We start from the raw sequence: 24,376 nt of genomic DNA, 5'->3' as shown, positions 1-24,376 counted from the left end.
GTTATGAGGGCCATTCAAGTGAGAACTCTGGTGAAATACACCAACTTGGATAGGCATTTTAAAGCTTTCATTTTAACTAAACTCTCAGCTCGGGCTGCAGGGGACAGACCATTAATCTGGTTCATATACTCCATTTGCTTCTAATCTCTTGAGTATACAGAGTATGCATCTCCCCTCTAAGTGGACAAAAAAAAAAGGAGCCCATTCTTGATGACACTCTAGGCTTCTACGTGCCCTTTCCATTTAAATAAGATAAAATACCTGATATTAAACTTGGAAAATGTCAGTGAGAGGATTTCACAGCGGCTGACCAACTCCCGTCCCAAAGGACTTGATCCCTGTCTGGTTCACAGGAAGCAAGGGCATAAATCATTTTAGAGATATTGCATAAACAATCAATGAAACCTTGAGCAAAGATTTTGGAGTTTGGAAGCAATCTAATTGATGTGGCTGGCCTTAATATGTTTAGAGAATGCTCGTTTCTGATTAGGTGCTGCAGGTTTGATTCATGTTTGATGTTTGACAAGAGGATTGATGCACGAGGCAAATTCACATAATGATCTTCCTTTGAAGCACTAAAGGACATTTAAACCCTCGAACATTTGGTCTGATGCTTCTCAGACAGTCACGCTTTCTTCTCATTCTCTGCTGTTTCTCTTGGCTTCAGAGAGAATTGGACATAGGTAAAGAATCCTCCCACTGAGTGTCAGAAATCACTAATTGTGCTGCCCTGATACCTAGCGATTCTGGTGTCTCCAACGACTGTTATACAGCATGAACCTCCCAGCTTGCAAACTTCCTTTCAGATTTACGTGCCAAGACTAAAGTCTTTTTTTTTTTTTTTGCTTTTTTTTTTTGGGTCACACCCAGCATTGCACAGGGGTTACTCCTGGCTCATGCACTCAGGAATCACTCCTGGCGGTGCTTGGGGGACATATGGGATGCTGGGAATCGAACCCAGGTCTGCCCTACCTGCGTGTTATCGCTCCAGCCCCAAGACTAAACTCTTGAATACTGGAGAAGGCTTTCCAGGAAATGGGTAGAAATGTGATTGGTTTTCCTTCTCACTAGAAACTATAGTTCTTTCCCTATAATTAGGTAGCTGGTTTCTTTCAAGGCTAAGAATGAGAAATCACAGAAATTGGAATCATGAAAGACTGTAGGTTTCTTAGCCCAGTGTTGGGTATAATATCCCCCATACCCCTACATGCACCTATACAGTTGACTATAATGCAAGATAATTTTCTCAAATGGCTGTAATCTTAGCAAATCAGTGTTCTTAACACCTTTGAATTTCGAGTTTAAATATAGCATAATAGGAAAGATATCATATTTTCTGCAACTATACTAAAATATGTTTATAAGCTCTTGAGGAATAATAGCCTCCCCAGCTTTATTCAGAACTCATGTTGTTCATGGACCGTCACGTAGCCGTTCTCTCCCCGTTTCGGTTTTTCTAGGATCAGTGAATAAATCCTTTTTACATTCTCAGTAACTAATATGTGTCACTTTTCTGACTTTTTTTTCCCCATTTATGCAGGATGGTAAGATGATCACAAAATCTCAGTTGCACAAAATCAGACACATTTACTTTTCCTTACACATCTCTGACCCAAACTGAGTTCAGTGGCACTTTCTCCAGTGTTGTGATGTGACTTGGTGGCTTTGTAGATCTGGCCCTGGCTCTCCCAAGTTCTGCTCCACGGAGCTTGACTTCTCAACAGGTCACCCTGGGCATGCTCATATTGGGAAGGCAGAAGTTTCCGTGTAAGGTAAGCCTTTCCTGAGGTCACATTCACTAATATCACATTGACACTGAGCAAGTGAACGTGACGGAACCGGAATGAACGCCCTGATGCCGAGGGAGACCTGACTCAGGGGTTCACAGTGAACTGAGTCTACCTCAGGGCGGCAGCTTCATTAGCTCATAGATGAGCATGACTGGAGAATGGCAGGCCTTGAGTCCACATGCCAGCATAGCTGTCATTGGGGCTGGAGCAATAGTACAGAGGCTAGGACGTTTATCTGGCCTGTGTCTGACTCGGGTTCCGTCCCCGCCACCTGATATCATCCTCCAAGCTCCTCCAGCGGTGATCCCCGAGCAGAGAGCCAGGAGTTAGCCCTGAGAGCTCCTGGATGTTGCCCCCAAGCCAAGAAAACAAAAGAGAATAGCCATTGTTTTCAGTACCGTCTCATCACTTCCGAGAAACTGAAAACATACTGCCCAGGTAGTAAGGGCAGGGGGAAGAGCTGGAGAGAGGGTAACTAGAATCTTTCTTACCAGACAGGTTCAAACTTTTAAAAGTCAACAAAGGCATAAAGGAAGAATAATTGTATTTTTAGATTTTTTCATTAAAAAGTTGGCGGTGGGAGCTGGAGCGATAGCACAGTGGGGAGGGCGTTTACCTTGCACGTGGCTGACCTGGGTTCGATTCTCAGCATCCCATATGGTCCCCCGGGCACCACCAGGAGTAATTCCTGAGTGCAGAGCCAGGATTAACTCCTGTGCATCACTGGGTGTGACCCAAAGAGCAAAAAAAAAAAAAAAAGCAGAGGATGCATGTGCGTGTTATAACCTCTCCACTTCCTCTAGACTCTGGTGAAGGTATCTGCTGCAGATTGTTGCCTTGTTTTCAAGTTGCTGGTGGATAAAGTAGATGAACGTGTCAAAATGGCTATTTTCCTGGGGGCCCCCCAAATGGAATGTTTGTAGCTTTGTGGGTCAGCTTCATATGCAATGCCTCTATCTGTGGCGGTAAGATGAGGGGTCAGTTAGCGATGACCAGAGTTGCATATTTATCCTGCACCCTGCTCTTAGGCGTGGAGCTCCAGGACCAGCCTCTCTCCCAGTGCACCCACTGTTTTCCCAAGCCTTAAACCTAAGTCCTTCACCCCCTCTTCCAGCTCCCCCCGATGCCTCATGCAGAAGTCTGGAGACCTGCTGCACCTCCATGTTCTCCAGCACCAGTGCTGACTTCACACTCCATCCCGGCTGATCCGCAAACACGCCCATACACAGGCACACTGTGTACAGGTGCTTCTCCATAGCACCCGCTGGTGACTTGTATGTAGCTGTCTCTTTCCCACCTCCTTCCTTCCCAGATATTGTCACGGAGACTCTCATCAGCTCCCGCCCCCCCCCCCGCACATATGACAGATTTTCTGTTTATGATCTTGCACAAATGAAGCAATGGGCAAAACCCTACGGATTTCTGCCTACACTTTCCCTTTGGCCCTTTCTTTCCAAGACTTCAGAGCAGAATTTCAAAATGCAGTTGTAAGCACAGCATTCTCCAATCCCCAGTCCACCAGTGACTTATCATTATCATCATCATCATCATCCTGTTGATCGTCGATTTTCTCGAGTGGCCTCAGTAACGTCTCCTTTCATCCTAGCCCTGAGATTTTAGCAGCCTCTCTTTACTCGTCCTTCCCAACGGTGCCACATTGGAGGCTCTTTCAGGGTCAGGGGAATGAGACCCATCATTGTTACTGGTTTTGGCATATGAATATGCCACGGGGAGCTCGCCAGGCTCTCCCATATGGTCAGGAAACTCTCAGTAGTTTGCCAGATTCTCCGAGAGAGAGCACTAGGCTATAAGATGTCTCGGGGCCACACACTACTGGGAGCTTGGTTTTATAGTCTCTGGATGTTGGCCATTGATGGGATTATATGGTGCCGGGGGTAGTTTCTTGGTGTGACAGCCTAGCTACTGGAAAATGGGGGTTATGGGAGGAAGAGGCCCAGTCCTGATCCGAGCAGGCTTGGAGATCTCAGTGACTTACATAGCTCACAAATAGAGGTCCAAGCACATTATTCTGGGCCCTATATGATCCAGGTCCTAATTGCCTTTCCACTGCCATGTACAGGCACTCTGTGAATCCTAGCCTCTAGCTTAACGAATGTCCTGCTTTTCTTGTCCTGAGATCAAGTGTCATTCTCTCTGGTCAGCCTCCCCTAAATGCTACATCAGTATCTAGAGGATCTCTTGCCCCCGAATCCCTTTCCCCAAAGTCACATACATGTTACTGGTGAGCTTTTTGTTGTTTTGCTTTACATTCTTTTCCTTCCTGTAGCCCTGCCCTCAGTATACATTTTTATGTTCAAGGCCTTGTGGTGTTTAATTTGGACTGTTGTGTGTGTTAGATTATGTGAAACATAAATCCAACAGTTTTGTTTCAAAAATCTTCAATTGGCTGCTCAACCCTTCTAACTGTTTATTTACTCCTCTATAAAATGTGAATAAAAGAATAAGGGGTTCTCCAGGACTATTAAAAGAGATGCATGCTCACAACAGATTAAGATCATGAGTCATTCCTAGTAAGGCTGTGCTAATAGATGCAGACCATTATTATTAATCTCTTGGTACCAGAAACTGCCCCATTTATTTCTTGTCCATTCTCATTCAGAACCTTGTATAAAGTTTTACCTTAAAAGCCTCTCTAGTGGCTTTCTTTAAACACCTCTAGGAGACAGGCCCAGGGTTCAAAGGTCATGCACATGGCTTACATCCCGAGCCCGAGTTCGAGTACCAATAGCACAGCATCCCCTGGGTGTGACCCTCTCAAACCAAGCCACCACGTGAAATGTAACATCCATGAGTATAAAATTCTTCTGAATTAGTCTTGCTCTCCTTCTCCTCCTGGTCTCTACCCCCCTGCCTTCATTGTCAGGGATCGTGCATGGCCTCAGAGTTGCCTGTGCTTTGCCACTGAGCCACTTCCCAGCCCTTCTTCCTTGCCTTTGCAAGGAAACGAAGAGATTATGATCCTGCCTCCAGCCCCTTATTTCAGACCGTGGTTTGGTTCCTATCCGGCATCTACTCTGCTCACTCATCAACCACCTCTCATGGTCTTATGAAGTATTCCTCTGCGTGAAGCGAGCTCCGGGATTCATTTACCGTTGGGCAAAGATTTGTCATCTTCACCTGTAATTATTACGGAAAAAATCAGCCCCATCAGTCTGGTATTGGCCAGTCTCTGACTGAAGGCTTAACTGTGTAATTTTACTTAATATGTGAGAACATTAGTTGGCACCCAGCAATCTTGTGCTAGATCTGTCAAACTAGGTTCATTCATTAGGACGGCTTTTGTTTTATACGTGCTCTTTAGCTCTAAGAGCGGAATTTCACAGTTGAGTATATCAGAGATGAAGCTGCGGAAATAGACTGTTAGTTTGCATTAAGTTTCAGTGACTAAAAGATACTGTGGATAAATGAGACTTACTCGGGATACTTGCATGCAACTAAGAGTAGATCAAAGAAACAAATTGGATAATGAATATTTGCGTTGAAGACGTAACTTTCATTAGTCTTGCTGCTGTGTGGAAAACTATTTTCCCCCCCTAGTTTAGCAGTGCAAACTATTGTTTGCATAAAGTCTAATTTACAAAGTTGGTAGCTGTGATAAATAAGGATTTGTGTCAGATACAAGTGGTTGGATTGTGTTAGTCGTTTGCTTAAACCCATTGAGCTTCTTTGTTGCAATAAATTGGCTCCTCTGAGTCTGTGCTGGTCTGTGGGAGACTCTATCTCTCACTATCTATCTATCTATCTATCTCTCTCTCTCTCTCTCTCTCTATCTATCTATCTATCTATCTATCTATCTGCCTTTTGGTTACACACTGCGATGCTCAGGGGTTACTCCTGGCTCTGCACTCAGGAATTACTCCTGGCAGTGTTTGGGGGAACCTTATGGGATGCTGGAATTCGAACCATGGTCGGCTGTGTGCAAGGCACACGCCTGCTATCCTGTCGCCCTGCCCCTGTGGGAGGTTTTAGCCTTGACTTTGCCTCCAACCACTGATCTTCTGCATTGTAGCTGGGCAGAGGATAGACACCTCAACCCTGACGATGTTCCATCTAGTTTCCATAACAAACTGTGACCCTGTGTCACAGCTGCTTATTTAGGATGCTTCTATTCAGAGATCTCTGCTACAGATACCGTCAGCTGGCGGAGCAGTCTAGAGAGCATCAGCTGAGGCACTTGCTTTGTGTGCAGCGGACCCCAACTCAAATCCATGCCACCACATAGGGTCCCCCCCCCCAGCACTGACAGGATCACTCCTGAGCACAGAGCCAGGAATAGACCCTGAGCATCACCAGGTATAGCCCAGACACCATCCTAACCCCCACAAAAGATCACCAAACTCGGTGTTAGAAGTAAATGCAGTAGACTTCTTCTGCAGAAGTTCTTGCCATTTTGAATGTGCTAAGTCACCTTGCTTATTATAAACAGATGATAAAACACACTATACTGGTTTGTTGCCTAAAACCAGTGAAAGAGGTTCCCCCTTTTTGCATAGAATGGAACCCAGGTTCCTTAGAGTGGCTTGCAAGACTTACCACGGTCCATGCTCTGCTCCAGGCCTGAGTCCTTCTCAGTGAGACTGTTGGTCTCCCGATTCCCACTCTGGTTCTCTCTCTCAGCAGGTCATGTCTTCTATGATATGTTTCACTATTGCCTTATTTATTTTTGCTATTGTTTTATTTGTTTGGGGGAGGGGGCACACCCAGCGATGCTCAGGGGTTACTCCTGGCTCTGCACTCAGGAATCACTCCTGGTGGTGTTCTAGGAACCATATGGGATGCTGGAGATCAGATACCCACTGTACTATACCTCTCCAGCCCCCTTCTGGTTTGTTTTTCTTTTTCTACTAGACTTTTCTACCACAATCACAGATCATATGTATGTATTTTCTTCTGGATTGCAAGCCAGCACCTGTAATACTGGGTAGATAACAATGTTTTGAATGATCTGCTTTTCCTCATGAGAAATTCAGAGTCTAATCAGGGTGATTTTCCAGAACCTAGACAGAAAGGTGCTGAGTTTTCCTCCCTGGGTCCAGTTGACAGAGATACACGCAGAATAGGAAGATCCCTGTGAGGAAGAGGAATCTGTCTGGTGAATGCAGTGACATCTCCTCAAGGACCAGGGAGGAGAGGGGAGGCAGGAAGCAATTAGGGCAGAGCTGGCGATGGTTCATCTTCCCATGCTGCCTTCTCCTGCAGTTACGGTCAGGGTCACGATGAAGGGCCTGACAGTGAACCTGTAGACCAATTGGTCCTGAGTCTGCAAACACTAGCCCTTCATTCTCTCCACACCATCTCTACGGGATGCCGAACCACGACATCAGGTGATATGTGACATCATGAATATGCTGGGAAGTTATCTTGTTTCGTTTAGGTTTGGGGGCCACGCCCAGCAGTGCTCAGGGATTGGTTCTGTGCGCAGGGATCACTCCTGGTGGGGCTTAAGGAACCATATCTGGTGCCTGGGATTGAACCCAGGTCCGCTGTATGCAAATTAGATCCCTTACCCACTTCCTGTTTGTCCATCCTCCTAGGAAGTTGTTTGTGCAGCGACAAATTTTGCTGCAGTTTGGTTGCTTTTGCTCTGTTTTTTTTTTTTCTAGAATTTCTTCATTTGATTGCCGGGTTTTGGTGATGTTGGCTTTTACTTTTTTAAATCCATCATGAGTGAGTTCCTCTTATCTTTATATTTGAAGAAACATAGAAATAAAGGCTAGGTTGGAGACGGTGCTATGATGATAATTTTAGTTCTTGCCACGGAGAAATAAAAGTTTTTAAAAAATCTTTTTATCTATACAGCTTGATGGCATTGCTTTTTTTTTATTATTTTGTATTCATAAAATGAAATCATATAAAAATTTAACCAGGTTCTTTTATAGGTAGGTAAAATACACCACTTATATTCCTTTAAAGAGAACAGAATACAATAGTATTCCAGAAAGTTGGCCCCAAAGTTGTCCTTGTTAATGCAAAATATTATAATACAAAATCATAACGATCAGTTTTCCACTTCTTCCACTGCTGCTTCATAAAAAGAGAATTGTTTAGAGGTATATTTATATCCAGTGAGAATATGCTTTGGGGCATGTGATTGCCTGAACAAAGCACTAGCTCTACTAGTTCCTAATAAATTATTACATTTTCCACATCTGTTCTTGTCTTTCCTCCGAAGCATTCATCCAGGGGAACACACCATTAACCGAAAAGACCAGGATTGTGGGAAGACATTTTCCTGATAAATGCATTGACAGTTGATTTGTTGTGATTAGAGGGGAGCCTTGGGAGTCGGGGGCGGGGGGCGGGGAACGGACTTTCTGCCTCTCCCAGCAGACATTGTCTCCCCGCCATGCCCTTCCTCCCGTTCCCAGACATTTCCTCAGAGAGAAGTCACATGACCCTGTCACTACAGCCATCACCACAGTTTTTAATGCCAAATATCTAAGTGTCTTTAAAATGCAGCACAGCACTTCCAAAGGCAAATAGTGGAGTAGTTTCATCTGACATTTCCATTATAGCCGCTCTTAGTGGATTCTAGACATCATACATAAAGGTGGCTAGCTGATTCTTGCTTAAAAAAATCATGATGCAAAGCCATTGAGCTGTCTTTTTGTATTTGATGCTCCATCCATTGCACATGCAACACATTTTTTTTCCAGAAATGTGATTTGATCTGAGGCTATCTACAATAAGGTGGACTAGATATTTCTAGCTTTTATCTTATACTGTGGCGATGGAGTCATTTCTCCTAGTTTTGTGACATAACTCTTGTATTTCTAAACAAAACCAATTATTTTGTTCTTTTGGTACTGAATCCAAATGGAAAAGCAGCCTAAAATGTTCAGTTGTCACCATTATTTCAGTGACGGTCAAGTTGCTATGTGATGTGGAATTGAAAACCGTGTGTCCAAATCAGCCTTGGCATCCACGATTTATTTTCATGTCTCCAAAGTTTTTGTAAGTCAATTTTTTGTTCATGCATTAAATGCTTAATGAGCACTTTTTAATGGGCCAGGAACATGGTGCGACGATTTCAGGACAAAGCTGATCTCGATTCAGTCCCTTCATTTCTTCAGAAAGAAGAACTCACAGTTGAAGAGAAACGCTGTTGGGTAAAACAGGGAAATCACAACAATGACAGAAATAAGTGGCTTCTAAAGAGCTGTGTGTGTCCTTGGTACAGGCACATCCACTCCATTTGCTCCCTGCCACCATGTGCTATGAAGGTCTTGGTCTTTGCTCCTTAGGAACCTGTGTCAGAACTCCACTGGCATGTAAGTGGATGCGTGAGGTCCTGTGATACACATACTTTCTTGGTGGAGGGTGGGGTGGGGGACACACCTGATGGTTCTCAGGGCTTACTCCTGGCTCTGTGCTCCAGGATCCACTCCAGGCAATGCTAAGAGGATCCCAGGGATCCAAGAAGATCTGCTGCGTGCAAGGCAAGCACCATTACTCCTGTGCTATCTTTCCAGCCCTAGAAATATGCTTTCACGTCTTACCTGCCCGCCGACAATTGACATTCAGCGATATTATAATCTTTGTTATTCTCAGAAGTGTAACATGCTTTTTGTTTGCATTTCTTCTATTGCTAAGGAATTATTAGCCTTTGCGCCCCCTTCTATAAATTGGGGTTGATGTCCTTTTCAGTTGCTGGTGATTCTCAGATGCTCTAAGGTTCATGCCATTTGCCAGTCTTAGACATTACGACTGTCTCTTTTTTCAATTGCCAAGTTTGTTGTGAGATATGAAATTGCTTGTGCATTTCATTGCGTGGTTCCCTTATTTATATATATATAAAAAAGAGTGAGAAATTTATTTATTTACTTTTGGCTTTCTGGGTCACACCCAGAGATGCACAGGGGTTCCTCCTGGCTTTGCACTCAGGACTTACTCCTGGCGGTGCTCAGGGGATCATATGGGATGCTGGGAATCGAACCTGGGTCGGCCGCGTGCAAGGCACGTACTGTGCCGTTGTACTACTGCTCCAGCCCCTGAGTGAGAAATTTAAATATAAAGTTACTAATACCTAGGGCAAAGTAGCCAAGTAGATCTCGTGAGAAATACAGTTGATTGCATGCAGCTGACCCTGGCACCACATATAGTCCCCAAGTATTGCCAGGAGTGATCCCTGAGCACAAAGCAAAGAATAAGCTCTCAGCGCTGCTGGGTATGACTGTAACCATCCTGTCCCCAAAATAGAACCTGATTTTAAGCCTCTTAAGTGGATGGAATCGTAAGCCATTAAGAATAAATGCCACACCACGCACTGGGGGCTCTGTGGTAACTAGGACAGCAGATTCCCTGTCCCCTGCCTCCACTCATGCAGCTTTTATTCACGTGTAGGAGACAGTGAACAAATATATATATACATATATATATATACATATATATGTGTGTGTGTGTGTTTTGTATATATATGCATACATATATCAAACATAGAATCAGGCATCAGGGAGGAGTTGGCAGCAAGCTGCATTAGCGTTCTAGTATTACTTGGTAGAGATGCAGGTAATTTGAAGTTTCGTGTATTTTTTTAATGAACATGAGTAAAATCTCCCCGAAAGGTTCCATCTATGATTAAAATAAATGCTATAAAATAGCTACCATGACCATTTCTATGCATTTCTATTTTAGATTTCTTTGCATTTCTATTTTATGCAAAACATGAAATTACTGGGGCTGGAGCGATAGCACAGTGGGGAGGGCGTTTGCCTTGCATGCGGCCGACCCGAGTTCGATCCCCAGCATCCCATATGGTCCCTCAGGCACCGCCAGGAGTAATTCCTGAGTGCATGAGCCAGGAGTAACCCCTGAGCATCATCGATAGGTGTGACCCAAAAAGAAAAAAAACAAACAAACATGAAATTACTTGCAGTAGTTCGGAAGTCTACATAATTGTTTTCATTACAGTGCTGGAGAGAGAGCACAGTGGCTAAGGAGCTTACCTTGCCTATGGCTGACCCGGGGTCCATCCCTAGTACTTATATCCACCCCCTGCCCCTCGCCCCAGCATGGCCAGGAGTAATTGCTGATTGCCAAGCCAGGAGTAACCCCTGAGCATAGCTGGGTGTGACCCTTCAAAACTGATTTCCATTACATTATTGAAACACATTCCTTTCGGAAATCATTATGTATGGGCTGGAGAGATAGTATAGGAGCTACATTGGCTTGACTTGCGATGGTTCAGTCCCTGACCCTGTATGTGGTTGCCCGAGCACTGTCACGAGTGACCCCTAAGTACAGAGCCAGGAGTAAGCCCTGAGCACTGCCTGGTGTGACCCAAACACCAACCCTCCCTCCGAAAATTACAGGATGTGGAACTGGCCTGCCATCTGATTTAAGTCCCATCACATCTGTCACCAAAGTCAGGTTCTGCCTGACTTTGTGACCTTTGAACATGAACCTCTTTCCTCAAATGTCCAGATCATTGAAAAAGACTCTAGTCCCGCTGATACAAAGAGCTTGGCAGTGTGAAATGGGCAGTGGGGGAGGGATGGAAAGCAAACATTCACATAAACAAAAAGCACAGAAACCAAACGTCCCAAGAGCTAGGTTACTGAAGATGAACAGCTTCTCTCTGGTTTCAGCTGTCTTTGTCTTCATTTTAGATAAATGCTTCTTGGAAGCCGAGGCACTGCTATTTGCATTCACGGGTTTAATCATGGCAGTGCCAGCTTAACTCTCTGGCTTCGGTTTTCTAGAAGTATATATATATATATATATATATATATATATATATATATATATATATATATATACTACCAGCCACCTCTTCCTTTTTGAGCTTGCAGCCATTTTCAACTCTAAACATCTCAAGAGTTTGGAATGCAGAACGGGCAGATGTAGGTCAAAAATGATGGTTGGCAGCGTCCTCTGATTTCTCGTCGTGATACAACTGGAGCTCTGTTTGTGTTCAAGAGTTGTTACTGCTCTGCCAGTGACTGTTTCTGCTTCTGAGTAGTGACACAAGAGGTGTTGAAACTCAGATGGAGCCACCCTATCAAGTGAATTGGAGGAAGAAAGAAAGAGAGAGAGAGAGAGAGAGAGAGAGAGAGAGAGAGAGGATGAAAGAAAGAACTGTGGATGGGGCCAGGGCTGTTCTGAGGAGTCGTAGCTGAGCCCGCAGCTCTCTCGCGCGCACAAATGATGCTACTGAATAATGTGATGGCGATCTCTGAGTTATTTCTTGCTCCACATAATACAATATAATTGCCTCTTCAAAAGCCAAAGTAGTAACTGAGTGGAAAATATTTTACCACTAGCTTACAACCACCACTTGTCTGTGGGATCTAGGATAGATGCTTACGGACCTGATTGGGCATCTGTTTTGCTCTTAATCATGTGGCATGTCAGATGCAAAGAAAGAAATCCTATTTTTGATTCTGGATAATTTTTTTTAACTGGAGAGTAAGTGGGACCACTAATCTTGTACTCCTTTTATTGTTTCAAAGCCCACACTTGCTCATGTGTTAGTATCCTTGATTAGGGTGAATATTGTCATCCCTCACATTTAACTGTGAAAAAGGACTCGGGAGTTTAAATTGTTGACGATTGCTCCTATTCATCATATGCCACCACATATTTGCGAATCGCTGTACATCGGAGGCAATAATTTATACATATTCTATTTGTGTTTCTCTCAACAGTGTCGGAGACAGCAATGGAATCTCTCTCTTCTCTTGTTCTCAACTATTGCCCTAAACCTGGTGCTAGAAAATCTTTAGCAAAGGGACAGGTGACATTTACTTGATTGAAAAACAGCTGGAGAGAGTACAGTGGGTCGGATGCTTGCCTTGCACACATCTAACCCAGGTTTGATTCCCAGGCACCTCCGTATGATCCCCTGAGCACCACCAGGAGTAATTCCTGAGTGTAGAGCCATAACTTCTGAGCATCTCCAGGTGTACCCCTTCCTTCAAAAAAAACCTATAGATAAAATATGACCGTGTTCCAATAAACCTTTTATTATTAACAAAAATAGCCGGTGGGTGGGGGTCGGCCATTCCTTTCTCTAAACCAGTAGTAGCATCCTAACTTCTTCTTCTAGAGGACCTTGTGTGGAGTTCCTGCCCAATTCAATCAGCCTAATCAATGGCTGAACAAAGAGCAGTACTCCTACACTATTCAAAATATAAATAAAAAATAAAAAACGAATAAATAAAGGGCCTTGTAGGGTCCTCAGTGGCAACACCTCTGAGTTCACCGTGGTTTGAAAGTTGGACCTTGGGGCTGGAGCGATAGCACAGCGGGTAGGGCGTTTGCCTTGCACGTGGCCGACCCGGGTTCAATTCCCAGCATCCCATATGGTCCCCCAGCACCGCCAGAAGTAATTCCTGAGTGTAGAGCCAGGAGTAACCCCTGTGCATCACCAGGTGTGACCCAAAAAGCAAAATTAAAAAAAAAAAGAAAAGAAAGAAAGTTGGACCTTCAGACAAACTCAGCACTGAACAATAATGAGTTTCCTTGATTTTTTTTAATGAATATCAAACGAAGCCTATCATGGCCATCTTTAAAAAAAAGAGAGAGAGAGTTTTGATTCAGATAAAGGCATGTGATACCCAGGGTTCAATTTCCTGTCAAGGGCAAAGTCATGGCCTGAAAACTAGATAACAGTGTGGCTCACGCCCTGGTCTGCACTAGCTGATCGCCCCCTTTGTCAGCATCTCAGCTGGTCCTTCCAGGCCAGCCACAGGAAGGAAGAGGCACATTTTACATCAGACCTGCATCAGCGCGAGTCCCTGACACTGTCTTTAGTTTGTTTTCTAGCCTGTCTGCCCACTGCTGTACCATCTCACTGCAGTCTTAACACCCCCTCACCTCCAGATTGCTCCCATTTCCTTAGGAGGAAAAATTCTTGTAAGAATAATCTATTCATGGATCAGAGATAATATAAGGGCTTAGGTGCTTGTCTTGCACACCAGCTGACCTGGATTCCGTCCCCAGCACTGCCTATGGTCCCCGGAGCACTGCAGGAGTGATCTCGAGCACAGAGCCAGGAGTAAGCCCTGAGCACAGCAAGGTATGGCCCCAAAACCAAAACCAAGAAGCAACAACAAAATCCAGAATGACCTATTGAAATGTACAAAATGACTCAAGTCTAAGAATGCATGGTTTAGTGTTAGAAAAATATTTTAATGTTTAAGAGGATTTAATTAATGATCCTTTTTGTTGTTTGTCTTGGGGACCATGAGGTGGTGCTGGGGATTATACCCAGGTCTTCTGCATGCAAAGTATGTGTATGAGCTCTTGGAAGGATCTCCCCTGGGTTCTCAGCAGTGATGCTTAAAATATATACTTGAGTAGACTTCGGATTTTTTTAGTTAGAATACTGTTTGTAAAAAGTATTGTAATATTTTAGAAAACTGAAGAATTATAGTATTTGAATTTAAAAAAAAATGGGAGCCCCACACCCAGTGATTCTCCGGGCTTACTCCTGGCTCTGAACTCAGGAATTACTCGTGGTGGTACAGTATTTGAATTTTAAAATATAAAATGACCTTTCTCCTTTCTTTTTGGTTTTTGGACCACACCCAGTGATACTCAAGGGTTCCTTCTGACTCTGCACTCAGGAATCACTCCTGGCAGTGCTTGGGGGACCCTATAGGATGTCGGGGATCGAACCCAGGTCAGCCTCGTGCAAGGCAAGCATCCTGCCCACAGTACTATCTTTCAGGCCTCCGATCTTTCTTTCTTAGGGAGTTCTTTATCAGTCATGTGACTAGAAAACTTTGAAAGAACTGAATAGGTTAAATTTGTAAATACCATTTGAAGACTTTGTATTGAGGTCATCTTGGTCTCTTGAGAAAGGATAAAATAAAGAAAAAAAAATAAAGCTAAGCTTGCAGTTTAAGAGAGGTAGAGTTTTGGTTTTCAAGAACTAACAAGTGTTTCAGTCAGGAGTGATGATGGCGTAGGCCTTGCTTTGCTTTCGTGCGTTTAGACCACACCCGCCTGTGCTCGGGGACAGTCCCTTCTCTCTGCTGGGCTTGGCTTCTGCTGCTGCTGGTATCGAACCCAGGTCCGACACGTGCTCCCCATGGCCTCTGACTGAAATAGTGTTTGAGAACATCGAAACATTTGCAGTTTCTATAGTCGTAAAGGTGATATTTTAGCACACCTGCACAGTTAGCAATTTTTCTAGAGCCTTGAAATACTGAACATAGTTTATAAACCCGACCACAGTCTTCTGGGATGCTGATTTGTTCTTCTGGGATGCTGATTTGTTAGTGACACTCCCCCCCACCCAACCCCCACCACCTTGCGTGTGGAATTAACCTCTGAGTGTTAATGTGGGTGTCTGGGGAGGCCTGTTTTCATCACCACAAAAGGCCCCAGGCCTTCAGAGCCGGTGTGTGTGTGTGGGGGGGGGGGGTTGTGCTCAGGGACAATGAGTTGGTCTCCTCATGAAATGGTGAGTGCCTGGCCGGTCCTCAGGCCTGACCTCTGAGGTAATGTCTCAGAACTGAGTTTTCAATAAAATAGATAAAGAATTTTTATTAAGTTTCCTGAGCTGGAAACACATCCATCGTCTCATTTTGCTGGACAGTGTGTTTACTCGGAAGGGCCTGCCCGTCTCCAGGAGAGCGTGCGGCCACCGCCGCCGCGGGGGGGACACGGGGCCCCTCCACCGGGGAAGTGACGCTTGGCCGCGTCCCAGTTGCATTACAAGTCCTGGTGGAGAGGCTGCCCTTTGCCCTGGTCCTCGGGAAATTTATCAGTGCCTAGAGCGACGAGAGATTGCAAGACATTATCTCACTCGGCCCTCTGACTCCCAAGCAGGAATTCACTTAAATTATCTCTTCCAAAGGAGCATGTCTTCACGGCCTGCTTGTGTGGTTCAAAATGAACTTAAACATGCAATTCGGAAATGACCTGTGGGAGATCTGTTCTCTGAACGCCTAAGATTGGCAGGAGATCTCACTTTGCTGCCCTCTGAGAAGTCACGACGAGGAGGCTTGCGTGTGGAATGTGCTCAGATTGTGAATGTGGGAATGTGGGGATGTGGAATGGTATCAGATCCTGAAGTAAGAACGTTCTATGCATCCATTTATTTACTCTTCACCGGCTACCCAAGAGACCCCCACCCCCACCCCCGATTCTATTTTTCTCATTTTATGGATGAGAAAAATGCAGCGTCAGAACTCCCAAGTTGGAGAGTTGGGATTTGAAATCCAGATTTGTCCTGTTCTAAAAGCAACGCTGTCAATGTCGGTATCATTGTTTCCTCCAGCTATGGCACTTGGTGTGTTGTTTTATTGTGTTGTCTTGTTTCTTCTGGGAATAAATTGGTCGGCTATGCAAAGAATTAATGTAATGCAGAGTGCGCAATTTGAGGGATTAATAAATTAAAGTTGTGGGGCTGGAGTGATAGCACAGTGGGTAGGGTATTTGCCTTGCATGCAGCCAACCCGGGTTCGATTTCCAGCATCCCATATGGTTCCCTGAGCACCGCCAAGAGTAAAAAAAAAAAAAAAAAAAAAAAAAAAAAATTAAAGTTGTTCCCATGGGCCTCCCTTATTATTGACTCACGCGTGAAGTTTATATGGCTGGAAGGAAGTCTTATTTGCTCACTAGTGGAGTCGGCCTGTAGCAACGTTTGCTTCTGCATGATCCCCCTGTGTTAACCCACCCACAGTACCCTGCAAGTTTTTGCCTGGTCTTCCTGTGGGGAGGAGCAAAGAAACTTGAATAGCAAGTGAATCATCACGTCTTCATGGAAAGAGGGGAGAAATCTTGCAAGAGAAGCAAGTGCGAGGGCCTGTATTCTTGGCTGTGTGGCTCGGGAGTCCTGGAGATGTGTCTGGCACTTTGGGTATGAAGCTTTCTACCTCCCTATGCACGTGGCAGTGGAGAACAAGCTCCAGTGCGATTTCCGTGACATGTAAAGGGCAGAGATGCAACCAGAAAAGTGAAGCCATTATTGTCCAGTCTTTTTCTCCTCCTTTCTAGCCATTGAGCTGGGGGGGGCGGGGATGGAGAGGGAGAAAAAGAACAAAACAAAACATTATTCTCCACTGGGGTAGTGCACCTTGTAGGGCGTGTATGCGACTATCGCCAAAGCCTTTGTGCAGTTGGTTGTGTTGAAAATTGTGCTCTGTTTTGAAATCGAGTGTCCCTCTGAACTTAAGAGCACCTTGCAGGTTAGCTCTTGATTTTTTTATTTATTTTTTTATGGCGAGTAAGAGCCTGAGAAAGTAGTAGGTATTAAAGCAAATTCAACCCCCAGCCTGGCCCCTGGCTTCCAGGCTGGCTCTAGTGAGAACTGTCAGTGAGATAGATGGGAACTCGAAGGCTTCCTGGAGTTTGCAGCCATGTGTGGGCACCACATGTGGTGTGTTCAGTGAATACAAATACAAGCACACATGCTGTTTCCATTAGGGACACTTCAGACCCCTCTCTGTCCCCAGCCTTACTGCAGAGTTGAAGGGGTCATTTATCATAGGCCACTTACTGACAGTGACTGGTGTTCGGGCCCGGCTACAAGGAAGGCAGCACACAGTTTGACTTGGTTCTTGGACAGTGTTTAGCCTGCAGTGGTCTCATTTGCTTCGTCATAAGTTCATTCGCAAAGAAGAACTTGACTCTCCACTTCTAGAGTAGAAGATGCTAAAAATGCAAATCCAGGGCCTGGGAGTTGGTACAGCAGGGAGGGCACTGACCTTGCATGCGGCCAACGGGGGTTTGCTCTGTGGCATCCCATATGGTCCCCCAAGCCCCACCAGGAGTGATCTTTGAGCACAGAGTCAGGAGGAAGCCTTGAGTCCCCCCAGGTGTGGCCCAACCGCCCTCTCCAAAGTGCAAACCGAGCCTCACGTCTGCCTTACATAAGCCTCTCAGCGATTCCGTGAAGCACGCACAGTCTCTCAGGTTGGGGCTGTCTTCTCTGAAGCCGTTTCCCACCTGGGGTACAGTCTGTGTTAGACCTCTATAAGTTGCAAACGATTTGAGGGGGTTCCATTGATCTCTGTTTCTCCGCTCCCATTGAATGGATGAGGTCTTTCTTCTTGGCCACAGTAAAGTGTTCTTCTGGGTTTGAAACCTGGCATCCCATAGGATCCCCAAAGCCCAACCCCAGGACTGATCCCTGAGCACAGAGCCGAGGTGTAAGCCCTGGGCACCACCAGATTTTGGGGGTGTCCCCTCCACCCCATAACTCTTCCCTGGGTTTGTCATCGCCTGTGTGTGCTCGGAGGATGGTGAGATGCCACCTGCCACCTCTTGCTGCTGGGCTATAGACATGTGTCTCTCTTCCCACCTCTGTTTAGTGGCGGGAACAGCAGGAAGGCTGGCACGAGTCTGTCTCCTCACCCCACTCTGGTGCCCAGACTGGCACCTTCCACGGGGCAGCGGCGGTGGCTGGGGACCGGGGAACGGAGATGAGTGGCTGGGTGAGCAGCCCAGAGCGGGCCGGGCGCCTCCCCATCTGATTCTCATCACCCTGCCCAGATACACAACCGTGCAGGCTGTTTTCTTTCCGGAGTGTCGTCACGGGACATGCTCGTTACAGAGTGTTGACCCCAGAGCCCCCCCCCACCTCTGGCACCCCAGAAACCTCATCATCTCTTGTTTACACGCCCAAGAAAAGTTGTGTCTTAAAACAGAGCGCTGGGGTGGGTTTGGGGTAGGGTTGGGTTTGGGGGCCACACCCGGCGATGCTTCTGGCTCTGCACTCAGGAATTAAACTCCTGGCGGGGCTGCAAGGTGGGGGGTGGGGTGGCACGTGGGATGCCGAGGACCAATCCCAGGTCAGCCATGTGCAAGGCAAGTTCCCACCCACTCGCAGGACCAGTGCTCCGGTCCGGCCCCAGTGTTTGGGGTTTTGATGATTGCAACCATTTCTGCTTTCTCCTGCAGCACTGCCCTGCGCTGGACCAGTCATGCCCTCAGCCAGGGGTGTCGTGGAGTTTCTCCCCGTTTCACCGCGTTGCTTCCATGCTGATCACTTTCAAGAAACGCATTTGCTCCCTAAGCACGTGCTGGGCGATATACTGAATTTTCTTCCTTTTTGTTTATTTATTTATGGGGGTAGGGGGATGGGGGGTGCTCCACCCAGCAGGGATCAGAAGCTGACTGCTCCGGAGTGAAACCTGGCGGCGCTTAGGGAACGGAACCAGATTGCGTCTTACCTCCTGCACTCCCTCCGCCTCCTCCCCTTCCTTACTAGAACCACTTTCACTGAGTCACCTTTATTGTCTTATTTCTGCTAATATGTCCCAAGTGTTTTTTTTTCCTTCCCGTCATGTCTTCAGAGGCCACATAGCAAAGTGGGAATCACAGGATCTGAACTCTGATGGGAAAACTGAACCCTCAGTCTTACTGCATCGTGCCTGTCGCCTCACCCCCCTCTTGCCTTGGTTTTCTCACTGGAAATATGGCTACGGCAGCTGAAAGATTCAGTCAGGTCAGATCTACATGTTAAGTGCTAAGTGTGGTCACAGTGCTTATTACCTCGGGCAGTTATGCTCTGTTCTCTGTAGTATTGCTCAAACAGGCACCAGTAACATCTCCATTGTGAGACTTGTTCGTTTTTGGCATATTGAATACGCCACGGGTAACTTGCCAGGCTCTACCGTGCGGGTGGGATACTCAGTAGCTTGTCGGACTCTCTGAGAGGGACAGAGGAATCGACTGGAGCAATGGCACAGCGGGTAGGGCATTTTCCTTGCACACGGCTGACCCAGGTTCGATTCCTCCATCCCCCTCAGAGAGCCCAGCAAGCTACCGAGGGTATCCTGCCTGCACACCAGAGCCTGGCAAACTACCCCGTGGCGTATTTGATATGCCAAAGACAGTAACAACAAGTCTCGCGATGGAGACGTTACTGGTGCCCGCTTGAGCAAATCAATGAACAATGGGACAACACTGCTACAATGCTCTGTAGTATGTATAACACTAACGCATGTAACATGGAAGTAGCAATATGAGGCACTGTGATAAAAAGTGGCAATATTAACTCAAAGAATTACAGGACCCTGAAATGCATAAAAGATCTGAGAAATTATCCAGTCTTTTTATTTTAGTACCTATTCTGCCTCAGACCGTTGTTTTGGAATATCACAAGTCATTCCATCCTATGGGAGTTACTTTTAATGCCCTGTTTTAGAGGAAATCCATAACCTGGATTCAAACACAGGTCTCGGGCCAGATAGACAGCTCGACTGGCTGAATGGCTGTTTGGCATGTCGGGAGTCCTGGGTTGGTTCCCCAGCGCCTCATGGTCCACCGAGCACCATTGGAAAGAGCCAGGCTTGGGAGTACCCAACACCCAGAATCGGGAGTCACCATTGAGCACCACTGGGCATGCCCCCCAAACAACAACAACTACAAAACCTAGCCCACCCTCCCCTCCTCTTTCTCTGGCTTTGGACCATACCCAGCGGTGCTCAGGACTCACTTCTGGGAAAGTTCAGGAAACCGTATGTGGTGCCAGAGATGAAACCTGCACTGGCATTGTGCGAAGCAAGCACCTTATCCACGGGATCATCTTTCTGGCACCGTCACTTTTTTTTGTTGTGATGTCCGGGTCCCTTGTCCCTGGAGCATATTCTAATAGTTTCCTTCTGTTTGTCAAATCAATGAATGCCCAGGGTATGTGGGACACAATGTTGGGTTCATAGAGATGCGTATTTTCTAGCATCAAAGTTAAAAGTGAATAGCAAGAAAAAAAAACACTAGTTAGTTGCACTTTTTAGTGGAGAAAATACTTTGGGTTGGGGGGCAGTGTAATAGTATAGCAGGTAAGGCATTTGCCTTGCATACAGCCGACCCAGGTTTGATCCCCAGCATCCCATATGGTCTCCCAAGCACTGTCATGAGGAATTCTGAGTGCTGAGTGAGGAGTAACCCCTGAGCACCACTGGGTGTGACCCAAAAAGCACCCCCCCCCAAAAAAAATGGAAAGAAAAGGAAGCAAGCAAGCAGAAAAAGAAAAGACTTCAAGGAAGATATAGATTAGCTGCTCTTTGAAGGAAGGGTGAGTTTGATAGCAGAGTAGGGGGAACTCTGATTCAATCTAATACTAAAGACAAAAACACCAAGGAAAAGGGCCAGCATGGTTAATTGTTTGCCAGGAGGGGCACATCTTGTAGTGCTCATGGCTTACTCCTGGCTCTGCTCAGGGTGCGTTCAGGAGACTGTATGGGGTGCTGGGGATCGAAAACAGGTCAGCTACATGCAGGGCAAGCACCTTATCTGCTGTACTGTCTCTGGCCCCAGCATGTTTAACATTTATTTGTAAATTGCATTTCTTTTAGTGCATCATGAAAGCATTTAGTGCCTACAGAGTCATGTTGGCTTAGGACATTCTGATTATAGATCAGAAGCATGTAGTATCTGAGATGTTTCTTCTGCGATGCTTGAGAATCTGCCCCTACAGAAACCAGGTTTGAGTTATGACTTATTGGTTAATTGCCTCAGTTTCAGCTTCCCTATATACGCAACAGGGAAAGGCACTTATGTATACCCCATACTTTACAGAATGGGCCTAAAGATGAAGTGGAATAAATTCTGTGAGCTACTAATAATAGGATGGGTGTTAGCTATGATTGTTAATAATAGGAGCAACATTATCTTCCTAGTGCATTTGGGTTTTATATAAAATATAATTGGAAGTCAATGATTTTCCCTCTCCTGCCCATCACAAAGCATGGAAAGCTGTTAAGATCGTTACTCGGTCTCCATGCATCTATTAAAGAAAAATTCTGCTTCTGAATGTTAACAAAACCCCAAAGGGAAGCTACGGTTCACTGTCACTTGCGAATGTTAGCATGACTTCTGAAAAACAACTCTCAGCGGACATGAAGGGAGGCCTGGCTCTGCCTTCTCTCTCTCCACAGTGAACTCTAAGGGCATCTGAATGATAACGGCATTCTCTCTTAATAGATAACGTCTCCACTTGAACTCTTCTTGCTTGTAGGCATGACACAAGCAACATCAAGTCTGCCGCTCTCAGTAGACCTCCTTCTAGGTGTGCGTGGCTGGCCAGCGAGATCACTTTCACTTCACTGAGCTGTGAAATTGACACCAAATTGTGCCATTAGCTTGTTTCTGAAGGGTATGTTGTGCTGGATGTTCTCTTCTTGCGTGCACGGTACATGAAAAAAAAAATTTTTTTTGACAAGATAAAAATGTCCCGTAAATGAGCATGAGGGAGGAAATTTAGATGTAATTTGTTGTGAATTAGGAACATTGAATAATGTATCAGGAGCCCCTTGAAGCCGAGGTGTTGAGAATTCTGATCAGCGTTTAGTACTTGGGGGAAAAACAAAATGTTGAGCTTCAGGTTTCTCTTTTGAAGTTTTCTCACATTTTCATTCACCTTCTTCATACCCTGCTAGCAAGAGTCTGATCTTGCAATCAATCAAGTCTTTCTATAGAGCTTATCTATCTGCTCTCTTGATTTGGGGGTAGTGGGATTTTGTGAGTACTTTTTTTTTTCCTTTCTGTAGTTAACTGGAGTGATAGCACAGCGGGTAGGGCATTTGCCTTGCATGTGGCCGACCTGGGTTCGATTCCTCCGTCCCTCTCAGAGAGCCCGGCAAGCTACTGAGAGTATTTCGTCCACAGGGCAGAGCCTGGCAAGCTACCCGTGGTGTATTCGATAAGCCAAAAACAGTAACAACGAGTCTCACAATGAAGACGTTACTGGTTCCCTCTCGAGCAAATTGATGAACAATGGGACGACAGTGCTACCGTGCATAGTTAACTTATTATTTGACTATTGCTTGGGGTGGGGGGCCCACCCAGCAGTGCTCAGGAGCTGCAGTGTCTGGGATTGAACCCAGGTCTCCCTCCAGCAAAGCAGGCAAACTAGCCCTTGGAATTATCTCCCCAACCCCAGGCATTCTTTGATTCTAGCTAACACCAGTGCTAACCCTCCTTTATCCACTGTCCCTGCTTTATTACCCAGAACCTATCACCATCTTACTGCCATGTTTATTTACTCCTGGCGTATATATCTCATCTTCTAGCATTTCTGAAAATGGTGTGTCTCCCAGTCCTCGACAGCTTTGATTCTGAAATTTTTGTATAGGAATTTTGTTCATTTTTCTCATTTCTAGAGTTTACGTTCCCAGACAGCAAAGATTTCTCTTTGAGCAATCTATGTAGCCAGTATTTCTAAAAATACCTGTCATGTAATAAATGCACAATATTCAATAAATATTTGTTGAATGAGAGAATAGAATGAATTGTCTGGAATTAAAGGATTTGGGGAAAATCTTTTACAAGAAATCCTGTATCCATGCTCGCTGCTATCTCCACTCTGGTGTTTCTTTACCTCAGCCTCCGTGTCCTGTCGAATCCAGGGTACAATCTTTTTTCTGGTTCCCATCCCCCTAACCTCTAACCCTCAACACACACACACACACACACACACACACACACACACACACACACCCGTAGTGAGGTCCCTAAAAGCAGAAGCTAGGGCAAATGTTGGATATTTCCTATAACTCAAGCCTAAAACTCTATAAATATCTTCCTGATCTTAGTTTGTCTAAAGATTCTGTGTCAGTAGTCAATAGTCAACATCCAATTTCACTGTCTTGAAAGGTTTGCAAGAATGAAATACGTTCTTAACCAGAAATGTGAATATAAAACTTTCAGATTTTAGTGGTGCTTCAATATTTCATTAGTACGCCTATATTGAATTTGTCTTGAATTCATTTTTTGGTGGGTGGGGGGCATTTGGGGTTATATCTGGTGGTGTTCAGGGACTGTCTCTGTGCTCAGGAATGACCCCTGGCAGTACTCAGGAGACTATATATGGTGCTGGGGATTGATCCGGGGTCAGCTACGTGCAGGGCAATTACTTCCTGTACTATCTCTCTGGCCTCATTAAATTCATTCTTTTCAGCATATTTTAATCTTCTTATTTTTCAAGCACTCATAGTCCTTCAGTTTGCCTTATGTTAAGTAATTAATGTGACAAATAAAAGTGACAGGGGCAGTTTGGAGTCTCAGCCTCTTGATAATAACTCATCTTCCCTCACCTCGTACCTGGCCTCAGCATCCGAAAGTCTTAGCATTTCCCCTGTGTTGAGAGGGGTACAGGTGTCTCTGGTTATGAGGAGAGTATAACTCTGGGGACATTCCTGAAGTTGGAGGCTGGTTGCCAGGGAAACCAATGTGAAAAGAGGGCAAGGCTTTTCATCTTGCCTTCTGATTTCCGGGAAGGGAAAAGGAGCTTGATGGTGAGTTGAATTGCCAAAGAGTGTGTGAGGTCAGCAGTCAGGCTCATGGAATGGAAAATACCCAGAATACCCAGAAGTAGACACTTGCAGGAGTGTCTGCGTGGGTGATCACGTGGGGGCTCGGAGAGACGGTGCTGTGTGGAGCGGGCTTAGATGCTTTGCCATATGTGTCTCTCCGCCTGGCTTTTGATTTGTAGCCTGTAGGAACCTTTGTAATAAATCGGCAATTGAATGAGTAAATGTGTTTCCTAGGTTCTACTTGCTCTTTTAGCAAGTTAATGGCATCTGAATGAAGGGGTCCTGGGAACCTCTGATTTCTAGCCCATGGGTCAGAGGCTGAGTCCTCAGGGCTTGTGACTGGGAACGGAAGTC

The 24,376-nt window shown here is 45.5% G+C and overlaps 1 protein-coding gene across 2 annotated transcripts in view; it reads left to right on the top strand.

Moving 5' to 3' along the window:
- TTC28 (tetratricopeptide repeat domain 28) overlaps positions 1-24,376 on the top strand; it is a 724,018-nt gene that overhangs the window by 436,716 nt on the left and 262,926 nt on the right. The window lies entirely within an intron of this gene.

Source organism: Sorex araneus, chromosome 9, assembly GCF_027595985.1.
Source record: "Sorex araneus isolate mSorAra2 chromosome 9, mSorAra2.pri, whole genome shotgun sequence".
Classification (NCBI taxonomy): Eukaryota; Metazoa; Chordata; class Mammalia; order Eulipotyphla; family Soricidae; genus Sorex; species Sorex araneus.
Note: the sequence above shows the minus strand (reverse complement) of the source record. Positions and strands in the feature narration are given on the sequence as shown.